At 40.4% G+C, this 14,299-nt stretch overlaps 1 long non-coding RNA gene across 1 annotated transcript in view; it reads left to right on the top strand.

The window, feature by feature from the left end:
* Positions 1-14,299, top strand: part of LOC308065275 — a 72,834-nt gene that overhangs the window by 16,030 nt on the left and 42,505 nt on the right. The window lies entirely within an intron of this gene.

The raw sequence follows: 14,299 nt of genomic DNA, 5'->3' as shown, positions 1-14,299 counted from the left end.
CCTAAAACCCCTTAGCGCTAAAAACACTTAATTCTAAAAATGCTAGAAAAGATTGACCCTAAAAACCCTAAAAACACTTAGCCCTAAATACCCTTAAAACTCATAACCGTAACAAACCTTAACCCTAAAACCCCCCAAACCCCTTAACCCATACAAGGCTAAAACCCCTTAACCCTAAAACCCCTAAAATCCCTTAATCCTAAAAAACCTTAACATCTAAAACTGCTAAAAACCCGTAACTGTAAAACCACAAAAAACACAACACTGAAAACCCTTAACCGAAAAAACCGTAAACCTTCAATCCCTAAAAACACTTATCACCAAAAACAATTAACCGCAAAAAACCTTGAAGAACTAAAACCCTTAAATTCCGTTAACCATAAAAACCCTAAACCCCCTCTAATCCTATACCACTTCCCCATAAAAATCCCTAAACCTAAAAACACTTACCGCAAAAAAAACCCTAAAAAGCTTTAACAATGAAATCCCTGAAACCCGTTAACCCTTAAAAGCCTTAATGCTAAAACCCCTAAAACCGCTTATATCCTAAAAAACGTAAAACCCCTTAAACCTTTAAACGCTGAAAAGGCACAACCCTAAAAACCATTAAGCCTAAGACCCTAAAACCCCTTAACCCTAAACCCCCTTAATCATAAACACACTAAAACCCCTTAAGCCTAAAACCCCTTTACCCTAAAACCCCTTTACTCTTAAAAAGCTAAACCCACTTCATTCTAAGAACCCTTAACACTAAAAAAACCTAAGCCTAAAGCCCTGTAACTCTAAAAACCTTAAAATCCCTTAGCCCTTAAATCCTAAAAACCCTTAAAACTCTAAAAAAAACTTATAATAATTGAAAAAAATTCTAACCCCCCTAAACTAAAAAATCCCTTAACCCTTAAAAGGCTTAGTCCTAAAGACCTTAAAAACACAAAAAACCCTTAAACCTTAAAACCATTAACATTAAAAACCCTGAAAACCCTTATACCCTAAAAAACCCTAAAAAAACTTAAACTTAAAAAAGCTAAAAAGGCATAACCCTAACAACTCTAAAAAACCTTGAGCCTAAAACCCCCTACCCATAAAAACGCTAAAACCCCTTAACTCTAAAAGCCCTTAACGCTAAAGCCCCTTTACCCTTAGAAAGTTAAACCCCTTAGCTCTAAGAACCCTTAATGCTAAAAACACTTTACCCTAAACCTCCTTAACTATAAAAACCCTAAAATCCCGTAACCCTAAAGACTTGTAACACTAAAAACTCTAAACCCCCTTAACTCTAAAAAAACCCCACAAAATCTAAACCCCCTTAACCCTACAAACACTTTACACTAAAACCCCTGAAAACCCTTTAACCCTAAAATATCTAAAAACGCTTAAAAGGAATAACCCTAAAATCCCTTAATCATAAAAACACTAAAACCCCTTAACTCCAAAAACCCTTAACCCTAAACCCACTTTCACTCTAAGAAGCCTTAAAGGTAAAAACACTTAAGCGTAAAAGCCCTTAACTCTAAAAACCCTAAAAAAACCTTAACCCTAAAATCCCTTAATGCTAAAAACCTATAAGCCTAAAACCCGTAAAAACTCTAAAGGCCTGAACTCTAAAAACACTTAATCCTAAAACCTTTAACCACAGAAACCCTAAAAAGCTTAACTCTAAAACCAAACACAAATAAAAAAAAACCTAAACCCCCTTAACCCTACAATCTCTTAACCCTTTAAAACTCTGAGCCTTAAAAACCTTTAAAAGGCTAAAAATGCTTAACAAAAGAAATTCTTAACAATAAAAAAGCTAAAACCCCTAAAAATGCTAAAAACTCTAAAAACCGTAAAACACTTAACCCAAAAACCATTAACCATAAGACCTTTAGAAACCCTTAACCCTAAAAACCCTACAAACTCTTTACCCTAAAAACTCTGAAAACATTTAAGCCTAAAGTCCCTTAACGATGAAACCCCTTAACTATATAAACCCTAAAACCCCTTAATCCTAAAAACCATAAAATCCCTTAATATGAAAAACCTTTAACCGTAAAAGCGCTAAAACCCCTTAACCCTAAAACCGCCAAAAACCCTAAAAACCCAAAAACCCTTAATCGAAAAAAAACCCTTAAACCTAAAATCCCCCAAAACTCTTATCCCTAAAAAAACCAAACCATAAAGCCCCTAAAAACCTAAAATCCTTAAAACCCATTAACCCTAAAAGCCCTAAACCTCTTTAACACTATAAAACCATTAACCCTAAAAACCTTTACCCTAAGAAAGCTAAAAATCTTAACTCTAAACCCCTTACCACTAAAAACACTTAACCCTAAATATGCCAAAACCACTTAACCCTTAAAACTGCCCCCTGTTAACTCTAAAAACGCTAAAATCCCATACATTTAAAATCCCTTAACCCTAAAAACCTATAGTCCTAAAACTGCTAAAAACTCTCAAACCCCTTAATTCTAAAAATCCTTAACCCTAAAACTCTTGAACAGTAAAACCCCTAAAACCGCTTAACTTTAAACAGTGGAAAACCCCCAAAACCCTTAACCCCAAAATCCCTTAAGCCTAAAAAACCCTTAAGCCTAAAAAAGTTACAAACGCTAAAAAAGTCAAAACCCCTAAAAATGCTCTAACCCTAAAAAACTCTTAATCCTAAAAAAACTTAAACTATGAAACCCCCAAAAACCCTAAAACCCCTTTACACTAAAATCCCTTTACACTAAAATCGCTAAGAAACCTTAACCATAAGTATGCCAAAACGACTTAACCATTAACCCCCTAAATCTTAAAAACCTCACAAACGCTAAAAACGCTTAACACTAAAACACCAAACCCTAAAAACCCTTAACCCTGAAAAAGCTAAAAATCTTTAACACTAAGAACTCCATTAAACGCTAAAACACATAAAAAGCTCAAAACCCTAAAACTGTAAGAACACATAACCCCAAAACACTTAAACCTAACAAACCAAAAATCCCCTTTAAACGTAAAAATCCTAAAAAAACTAAAGCCTAAAAAAACTTATCCCTGAAAATGCTTAATTCTAAAACCACTGAACCCTAAAAAACCTAAACCCCCTTAACCCTTAAAAGGCTAAATACCCTTAAACCTACAACCCATTGACACTAAAAATCCTTAACCCCAAAATGATTAACTCTAAAACCCTTACATTCTTTTGACCCTAAAACCACTAAACTCTGAAAACCCTAAAATACCTTATCCCTAACCCCCCCCCCAAAGTACTTAACTCTAAAACCTCTTGACTTAAAAATTCCCTTAACCTTAAAAATCCTAAAGAACCTCTATCCGTAAAAACCCGTAATCCTAAACCCCCTTAAAACTAAAACCCCTTAACAGGAAACAAACTAAAATCTCTCAACCTTAACACCCATTAAATCTAAAAAGCCTAAAAAACATAATAAACATTAACCCTAAAAAAAAAAAAAAGCCCTAAATCCCCTTAAACCTTAACCCTAATAACTGTAAAATCCCTAAAACCATTCTACCCTAAAAAACCTAAAACGCTCTAAACGTAATAACCCTCAAAATCCTAAAACGCCTTAACCCCAAATTCCCTAAAATGCCTTAGTCCAAAAAAACCCTTAGCCCTACAAACCCTAAAACCCATAAAGATCTTAACCCTAAAAACCCTAAAACCCTTAACCCCAAACCACTTAACCCTAATAAACCAAAATCCCCTTTAAACCTAAAAATCGTAAAACCCCTAAAGCCAAAAACGACTTAGAATGCTTAGCTCTACAAACGCTTAACCCTAAAAAACCCTAAAAAAGCTAAATACCATTAACCCTAAAACCCATCAACAGTTAAAAAGCCTTGACCCCCAAAACACTGAACCCGACAAAACAAAATCACCTTTAACCTTAGAAAGCCTAAAACCCCTAAAGCCTAAAAATGCTTAATTCTAAAAACACATAACCCTAAAAACCCTAAAACCCCTTAAAGCTGAAAAGCTTAAAAACCCTAAACCCCAATAACATACAAACCCTAAACCCCCTAGGAACAATTAACCCTAAAAACTAAAAATTAACCTGAAAACTAAACCCACTAAAAGGTTAAATTAACCTTTAAAATCTGAACTTTTAGGATTTAAAAACTGTAAAAGTGCTTAGCCCTAAAACCCCTTAACCACTAAAACCCTTAACCCTAAAAACACTAAATAGCCTTAACCCTAAACCCCATTAACAGTAAAAATCCTTAACCCCAAAAGCGCTAAACTCTAAAAACCTTAATCGCTTGTAACCCTAAAACCACATAACACTGAAAACTGTCAAAAACCTAAATAACTTTAACATAAAGGCCAGAAACACCCTAACAACCCTTAACCCTAAACCCAATAAAAACCATTGACCCTAAACCCCCTTAACTCTAAACCCCCTAAAACTCCTTAACCCTAAAACCAATAAACCCCCATAACCCTAAAAACACTAAAATCACTTAATACTAACCCCTAAAACCCCTAAAAATGCTTAAGCTTAAACCCCCTTAACCATAGAAACCCTTAAACCGAAAAATCCTTAAAACCCTTAAGCCTAAAACCCCTTGGCAGTAAAAACCTTTAACCCCAATAACTCTTAAGCCTAAAACCCCCCAAAATCCCTTAACTCTAAAACCATTTAACAATAAAAACTTTGAAAATCCTAAAACCCATTAACATGAAACCCCTAAAACTTCTTGAACCAAAACCCCTAAACACCCTCAACCTCAAAAGCCTTGACCTTAAAAAATGTAAAAACCCTTAACCCTAAAATTTTTAAAAACTCTTAACCCTATATAACCTATAACCCTAAAACCTCTTAAACCTAAAAACCCTAGAAATACTTAAACCTAAATGCTAAAAACAATATGAACCCATAACCTTAAAAAAACCTTAACCCCAAAACCCCTAAAAACGCAAAACCCATTTAACCCTGAAACAACTTCAGAGGCAAAAAACATTAACCTCAAGAAAGCTTAACCCTAAAAACCTTAAAATCCGTTAACCCTAACACACCTTAACGCTCAAAACCTTGAAAAACCTAAAAACAAATAACGTATAAACCCTAAAAACCCTAAGAACTAATAACCCTAAAATCCCTAAAAAAACTTAACTTAAAAACCTAAAGCCTAAAACCCCTTATCCCTGAAAAAAACTTAAATCTACACTTAACCTTAAAAAACCATAAAACCCCCTTAACCCTACAAATGCTAAATACTGTTAACCCTAAAACCCATTAACAATGAAAATCCTTAACCCCAAAATGATTAACTCTAAAAACTTTAAACTCTTTTAATCCTAAAACCACTTAACACTAAAAACTTTAAAAAGCCTAAAAAACCATTAACATATCCAGAAACACCCTAATAACCCTTAACCCTAAAAACCATAAAAACCTTTAACCCTAAAAACCCGTAAACACCCGTAATCCTAAAAAAGCCCTAAAATCACTTAGTCCTAAAACATCTTAATCATAAAAACCCTTTAAACCCTCTAACCCTTAAAAATGCAAAACCCCCTAACTCTAAAAATGCTAGGAAACCTTAACCCTTAAAAAACCCCAAAATTACGTAACTCAAAACCCTCTTAACCTAAAAATTCCTTAAAAGCCCTTAACCTTAAAAATCCTAAAAACCCTCTACACCTAAAACCTCGTAACCCTAAAACCCCTTAACAGTAAAAAACATAAAATCTCTTAACCCTAAAACCCATTGAATCTAAGAACCTTAAAACCCAAAAGAAATATTAACCCTTAAAAATTTTTTTTCAACCCATAAAAGCACTAGAAATCCTTAAACCTAATAACTATAAAATCCCTAAACCCACTTTATCATAAAAAAACCTAAACTCGCTTAAACCTAAAAACCTTAAAACCCCTAAAAATCCTTTAACCCCAAACCCCCTAAAATTCCTTAATCCAAAACCCCCTTAACCCTACAAACCCTAAAACCCCTAAAAAACTTAACCCTAAAAACCCTAAAGCCCTTAACCCCAGAAAACTTAATCCTAAAAACCCAAAAACCTCTTTAAACCTAAAAATTGTCAAAACCCTAAAGCCTAAAACCACTTATCCCTGAAAATGCTTAACTCTAAAAACATTTAACCCCTTAAACCAAAAAAACCCTAAACACCCTCAACCTTAAAAGCCTTGACCTTAAAAAACGTAAAAACCTTTAACCCTAAAATTTTTAAAAACTCTTAACTCTATATAACCTATAACCCTGAAACCTCTTAAACCTAAAAACCCTAGAAATACTTAAACCTAAATGCTAAAAACAATATGAACCCATAACTTTAAAAAAAACTTAACCCCAAAACCCCTAAAAGCGCAAAACCCATTTAACCCTAAAACAACTTCAGAGGCAAAAAGCATTAACCCCAAGAAAGCTTATCCCTAAAAACCTTAAAATCCCTTAACCCTAAAACCCCTTAAGGATCAAAACCTTAAAAGCCCTAAAAACCAATAACATATAAACCCTAAAAACCCTAAGAACACTTAACCCTTAAATCCCTAAAACCCCTTACCCATTAAAACCCTTAATCTTAAAAACCCTAATAATGCTTAAACCCTTCACCATGAAAACCCTTAACCCTAAAAACCATAAAAAACATTAATCCTAAAAGCTCTTAACACTAAAATTCCTAAAACTTCTTAACCCTAAAAACCCGTTAACACCTATGACACTAAAAAACTAAATTCACTTAATCCTAAAAACCCTTAAAAACACTTAACCCTAAAAACCCTAAACCCTTAAATATGCTAAAAAACCTAACTCTAAAACCACTAGAAACCAATAACCCTAAAAAACCCAAAATTACTAAACTCTAAAAACTCTTAACCTAAAAGATCTTTAAAAACACTTAACCCTAAAAATCCTAAAAACTCTCTAAGCCTAAAAACCCGAAATCCTAAAGCCCTTACACCTAAACCCACTTAACAGTAAAACCCCTAAAATCTCTTAATCCTAAGACACATTAAATCTTAAAACCATAAGAAACATTAACTTAAAAAACCTTAATGCAAAAAACCCACATAAAACTGCTAAAAACACTAAACCCTAATAACTGTAAAATCCCTAAAACCACTTTACTCTAAAAACCCATAAAAACGCCTAAACATAAAAACCCTAAGAACTCTTAACCCCCAAACCCCTAAAATGCCTTAATCCAAAACCCTCTTAACCCTAAGAACCCTACAAACCCTAAAAAACTTAACCCTAAAAACCCTAAAACCCTTAACCCCAGAAAACTTAATCCTAAAACCCCCAAAACCTCTTTAAACCTAAAAATTGTCAAATCCTAAAGCCTAAAAACACTTCTCTCTGAAAATGCTTAACTCCAAAAACACTAACCCGAAAAAAACTTGACTAAATACCCTTAACCCTAAAGCCCATTAACAGCAAAGATCCTTTACCCCCAAAACACTTAACCCTGCAAACCAAAATCCCCTTTAACCCTAAAAATCCTAAAGCCCCGAAACCCTAAAAATAATTAAGCCTAAAACCACATAACCCTAAACCCCCGAAACCCCCTTAGCTTTACAGGTCAAATATGTGCCTTATTTTCTACACCTGTGCCTCCTGTTACAATTCCAAAAAATACACGCCTTGCTCAGCTTGTGCCTTTTGTGAGTTGTGTTCCCCGAGCAGAGCCCAGACGGCGGGGTGATGAAGGACTCGGCTCCACAGGAATACCTCAAGTGCCTTGGACACAAGAACTATCTCCACAACGACCCAACCTGACCTACTGGATGGTTAAAAGATGTGTTTCTGCACGGGATAACGGTATTAATTGCCATTGTAACCTTTTTAATGATATCGGGCTCTGTGTGGAATTGCTTTATGAGAATTATGAACCGAATGATGAAAGGGGTCTGGACTGCTCAAAAACAAAAAGGGGGATTTGTGGAGCGGCTAGAAGACAATGGGCACGTTACAAGCAATCCAGACTGAGTAACTTTATTGTAACAGCAGGCCGAAGTTGTAGCAAGTTGCAGCTGTTGTGAAGGACACGTGCAAGGCTAAGAGAGACAAAGAAACTGCGTACAAGGACAGGGAGATTGTGAAACTGCGTCTGTGGCAAGAAGATAAGGAAGTTGGACTGAAAAATGATGAGCTAAGATGTGAAACAGGATGTCTACGTGACAAGAGAGCAGCGTGTGGACACCGCGCCAGGACCAATCCTAGATGACCAGAGTACGCGTGGACAAGTAGTTTTAGCCCATCACCTCTGAATAACAACGCATGCGTGGCGCGTGTATCTTTTGTTAAGAGTATAAATTGCTGTAAGCCTTTTAATAAATCAGCACTAACTTGATCACATTGGTCGTGTAAGTTGTGTCCGAGAGACATCCGCGTCAACAAACCAGTATGGGGAGAGCAGTGGCCCCTGCCCCAGGAAAAGCTGTGTGCCCTGCATGAATTGGTTAAGGAACAGTTAGACGCGGGCCACATTGAAGAATCACATAGCCCGTGGTGTGTGGCACACACACACAACCCCTGTAGTTGTGATAAAAAAGAAGTCTGGTAAATGGCGATTGTTGCGTGACCTGCGTAAAGTCAATGCAGTGATGGCCCCTGTGGGGGCCTTACGGCCAGGACTGCTATCTGCCACCACGATACCAACGGAATGGGACATCTTAGTTATCAAGCTGAAAGACTGGGGGTTTTACCATTCCTTTAGATCCAAAAGACAAAGCAAAGTTTGCTTTTACAGTACCGACTAGAACTAACTCTGAGCCCACAAAAAGGTACCACTGGACCGTGCTGCCTCAGGGCATGAGAAACTCACCAACCATTTGTCAGTGGTTCGTAGCCCAAGCCCTGAGCTCAGCGAGAGACAAATACCAAGATGCTTACTGTTATCATGACACGGATGGCATTTTGCTAGCAGCACCGTCCAAAGAGCTGCGGGAGACAGTTGAGAAGGCTGCCAGGCATAGTTTAGCAGAATTTGGATTGAATGTAGCTCCTGAAGAAGTTCAGAGGCAAGAGCCCTGGAAATATCTGGCCGTGAATGTGCTGAAGGGAGCTGTGTCTCCACAACCTATCAAATTGAAATTGGATGTAAAGACTTTGAATGATGTCCCAAAACTTGCAGGAATGCTAAATTGGCTACGGCCTTAGTTAGGCCTTTACTAATGAACAAACGCATCCTCTTTTGCAGCTTTTAAAAGGAGACACAGATCTTTTAGCCCCAAGGTATTTAATGCCTGTAGCTGTTGCAGAATGGCTGTGTGATCACGGCCATGACTCCCTTAAAGATCTTTGTGAAACAAAGTCAGCGTAAGTTAGCTGAAGCAGGCCTTGCAGCTGTGCTGAGGCTTGCTGACAAGGGAAGAGAGATAAGGTCATGCTGACCTTGCACAAAGCAGAAAAACAACTTTAATGAAGAAACAAGGCGTAACCCTGACCCGCAGAAACCGCAAGTAGGAGGACGTATGAAAATGTAACCATTTAGAGCTTAGCCAATCAGCAGATGACTTGTAGGCATAATTAACTGGAACTGTATATAAGACATAATTGCGCCGTAATAAATCGAAGCTTGCTTTATCACTCACATTGAGTCGGCTGCTTGCTTTCCCTCGCTCGTCATGCAGCCTTGGCACTTGTGAAAGAAGTCAAACAGTTGATCTCTTCACGACATGCGTGGCGTCTAGACATCACGCTTCCTTTAAGTGGTTTTATTTTAATGGACCAATCTTCCCCTTATGCTATGTTGGCCCAGTGGAACCAGGCTCGGCAAGATCCACTGCAGGTACTTGAATGGTTGTTTCTGCCTTTGCAGCCTAAGAAAAGCGCTGTCGAATTGTACGAACTTGTTGCCGATGTGTTCATAAAAATCCGAAAAAGATGTTTAGAGTTGGCTGGAGTTAATCCAGCAACTGTAATTATCCCTGTACAACAATTCTATGTTGAATGGGCGCTATTAAACTCCACTGCCCTTCAAGTGGCTCTTGCCAGTTTTCAAGGGCAAGTTCAGTACCACCATGCACCTCACCCACTTTTGAAAATGACTGTAAATCTAACTTTACGGCCACGGCAACGAAGTCAGAGACGACCAGTCAAAGGTGACACAGTATTTACAGGCGGGTCTGGAAAAATGGGAAAAGCCGCAGTCGCTTGGAAAAAAAATGGGCAATGGCATTCCCAAATTGTATATCAGGAAGGATCCCCGCAAGACGTAGAGTTACAGGCTGCGGCTTTGGCATTTCAGTATTTTCCAGGCCTTCTTAATCTTGTTACTGATTCAGCATATGTGGCAGCTCTCCTTCCCAAGTGAGACAGGGCTGTCCTTGGCCATGTCAACATTCCCGAGCTTTTTGCAATTTTGACTTTAGTTTGGGAAGAGATTCGGAAACGCCATTCTCTGTATTATGTTACGCATGTTAATAGCCATACTTCCCTACCGGGTCTTGTAATTGAAGGCAATGCTAGAGTCGATGCTCTAGTTTCTGTGGCTCTGTCGGTGCCTGTTCCTGATGTCCATCAGCAAGCCGTGTTAGCCCACCAGTTCTATCATCAGAATTGGCGATCCTTGTATCATCAGTTTGGCCAAAAGGGTCTCTCTCAGGCTGCTGCACGCAGTATTGTTGCAGCCTGTCCAGACTGTCAAAATGTTACTTCTGTGCCAAATTATGGAGTTAATCCTAGAGGCCTTCAAGCCTTACAGCTTTGGCAAACAGATGTAACTCATTCCAATGAGTTTGGCAGACAAAAATATGTCCATGTTACAATAGATACATATTCTACTGCAATGATTGCTACTGCCCACACAGGTGAGACCAGTTGTGACGTCATTTGGCACCGGCAACGTGCTTTTTCTGTGCTCGGTGTCCCTCTTGAAATCAAAACGGACGGTGGACCTGCCTATAGTTCCAGGCCCGTCGGTCAGTTCCTTTCCCAATGGGGGATCTCCCACAAATTTGGTATTCCAAATACCATCCATCAAAATTCCATTCCAAATTCCAAATTCCAAAGCCATCGCTGAACGCAGAATGGTACTCTTAAATGCCAGCTTGAAAAACAAAAAAGGGGAATGAAGGGAATGACCCCAGAGGCACGATTAGAGAAAGCATGTTATGTTTTGCACTTTCTGAAAATCTCTGCTGACCGTGCGGTGCCTCCCATTCTTGTTTGGCACTTGGTGTCAATTGGTGACAAGCAGCAAAAGCACAAAGGCGTCTTAGTACGCATGAAAGACCCTCGTACCGGGCATTGGTTGGGACCGCATGAATTGTTAACTTGGGGAAGAGTTATGCTTGTGTTTCTACAGCTGAAGGTCCACGATGGATACCTGCTCGCTGTGTGCGAGCCAGACCGTGGGAGCACTGCTGCCGCCAGTCAACGCAGCAACTAATGTGTGGTCTCCTTACTGAACCAGTCTTGTTTGGTGTGCCCTTCCTCAAAACTGACTTGCAGACATTGTTGCAAAAAAGTGGATGTACGATTTTGACAAAGAATGGGGGAATGAAGAATGTTACTGAAAGCCTTGATATTTGGGATGATTACCTCTGTCTAATGTCAATCCAAAAGAAGTTGATATTGTTTGCACTTTCAATGTCGATAGTTGTTTTTATGGAGATGCTAATGTAATAGGAGGCCATGATGGGACCACGACACCCGCATAAATCAACACGTGAACACGTTGATAAGCATAATGTGCTCAAAGGCAATATAACTTTGGATGAAGCATGTAACGATGTAGTTGATTTATGGAACTGATGGGAACGTATTGCAGTGGTTCTTCTCTTATCCGGAGCAACAGCAGGGAAAGCATTCAAGAGTTAAATCACCTTGTTTGTTAGGCAGTTAAGAATGTGAGTCAAATTTGCCACTATGACATACAAAACAGAGCAACTATTGCCCTTTTGCTGTTGGCTCAAGGACATGGCTGTGAGGACTGTGATGGTATGTGCTGCATGGATTTTAGGCGCCCCATTGCAGCAACACGTTATCAGAATCTGAGAAAATGTCATCCTTTTGGGCATCCATTCACTCAGTTGGCAGTGTTGTTTGTTTGCTGTTGCCTTGGTTGCCGTCATGTTTGCAAGGGCCCTGCAGAACATGACAAACCTGGTACTAGCTGTTCAAAAAACAAAAAGGGGGAATTGTTAGGGTCTGCAGCGGGTCTGCAGACAAGTTAGTTGACTTCAGAGACTTAGCCGCGTACCTTTAAGACAGCCACAAATTGTCAGGTATGTAACAGGATGTGAAGGATCGGAACTTAGAACCGCAGCACACGAGCACCTACAGCAACAGCAAATAGCAAGCAAGAAGAAGGACACAAAAACCTATCAGGGTCTAACACCTGCACTGTCTAAGATATATAAATAGTTTGTATAAACAATAAAGGCCATTTTGTCCGAACCCAGCCACGCAGACATAGTGTTTTTTTCAGTCCTCCTCGACTTGCGTCACCACAACCTTGTCAAGGTTTAGCCCCAGCAGGCAGCTAAGCACCACACAGCCGCTGTTAGCTCCCTGCCCTGGTGGGATGGAGGGGAAAATCAGATGGGTAAAAGTGAGAAAAGATTGGGTTGAGATAAAGACTGTTGAATAGGTAAAGCAAAAGCCGTGCACGCAAGAAAATCAAACCAAGGAATTCATTCCCTGCTTCCCATGGGCAGGCAGGTGTTCAGCCATCTGCAGGGAAGCAGGGCTCCATCATGTGTAACAGCTACTTGGGAAGACAAATGCCATAATGCCCAGTGCTCCTCCCCTTCCTTCTTCTTCTTCTTCCAGCTCTAGAACCAGCATGACGTCATATTGTATGGAACAGCCCTTCAGCTAGTTCGGGTCAGCTGTCCTGGCTGTGTCCCCTCCTGGTTTCCCGTGCCCCGCCAGCCCTCTCACTGGCAGGGCCCAAGGAACTGAACAGTCCTTGACTTAGCATAAACATTACCCAGCAACAACCACAACCATCAGTGTGCTATCAACACTGGTCTTACACCAAACCCAAACCACAGCACTGTGCCAGCTACTAAGGACACTAACTCCATCCCAGCTGAAACCAGGGCACTATCCACCCCTTGTTCCGGTCCATTTACATCATGCCACACTTCCCAATGCAACCACATTCACCACCACCACCCTTCCCATCCTTTGATATAATACATAGATATCATTCCCTTAGTCCAGGGGTCCTCAAACTACAGCCCGTGGGCCGGATATGGCCCCCCAGGGTCCTCAGTCCAGCCTCCCGTATTTACAGATCCACCCCCACCCACCCACCCCGCCAGGGGTTGGGGGGAGAAACCAAGCAGCCAAAGGTGACTTCCTGCCGCTTAATCTGCATGCCGGCCCCCTGTTTAAAAAGTTTGAGGACCTCTGCCCTAGTCTATGGACCACCACTGCAAAAATGTCCATAAAATGTCCATTGTGTTCATTTAGTCCATGAAGATGATCTGTTATGCTGGTCACTCAGGAGAGGAGAGTTTGTGTGTTGTGTGGGGTTACTGGGCCAGCTCAGGTCGGGTCACTACTGCACTTGCCGTGCTTCTTGTAAGGCTTGTCCTCCAATGGTTCAGGAGGTTCCTGCTATGGCAATTTCTAGAACATGCAACTCAAACCATGGCTTACAACAATTGAAAGGTATATCCATTACAATGTCCACCCCGTTCCCTTTGGACCAGCCTGTAGGGTTTAACATTGCAATGAAGTCCTCCCCTTGCCCCTGCTCCAGCTTGTACTTACCCACAGACTGCAGTCCCTTAGGGTTGTACCTGCTCCAAGTGGAGCCTCAGCTACGAGCCACAGCCCCTGCAGGGGTATACCTGCTGCAGCATGGACTTACCCACAGCCGCAGTTGCTTTGAGGTGCACCTGCTCCAGCATGGCCTTATGCATGGGCCATGACCATAGACCTGCTCCAGCGTGGCCTTACCCGCAGCCACAGTCCCTTCAGAAATAAAAAAGCTCCAGCATGGCCTTATCCCTGGCTGCTGTCTCTCCAGGGCTGTCCTGCTCTCTCATGGGCTTATCTATGACCACACGTTTTGAGGTGCTTCGACATGACCTCATGCACAGCACTGATGCTTCCAGGTGTACCTGATGCAACATGGACTTACCCACAGCCGCAGATGCTTCGAGGTGTACCCTCTCCAGCATGGACTTGTCTTGGGCCACAATTCCTTCAGAAGCATACCTGCTGCGGCATGGACATAACCACGGCCACAGATGCTGTGATATATACCTGCTCTGCCATGGACTCTTTCACGGCCACCGATGCTTTGGGCTGTCCTGCTCCCATGTGGACTCACCCACAGGTCACAATCCCCTCAACTTGAGCTCACACTGGAGTTCCAGCCTGTCCA

This window comes from Falco punctatus, assembly GCF_963210335.1.
Source record: "Falco punctatus genome assembly, chromosome: 6".
In the NCBI taxonomy this organism is placed as follows: Eukaryota; Metazoa; Chordata; class Aves; order Falconiformes; family Falconidae; genus Falco; species Falco punctatus.
The sequence above is the reverse complement of the archived record's forward strand: the minus strand, read 5'-3'. Positions and strand labels throughout refer to the sequence as shown.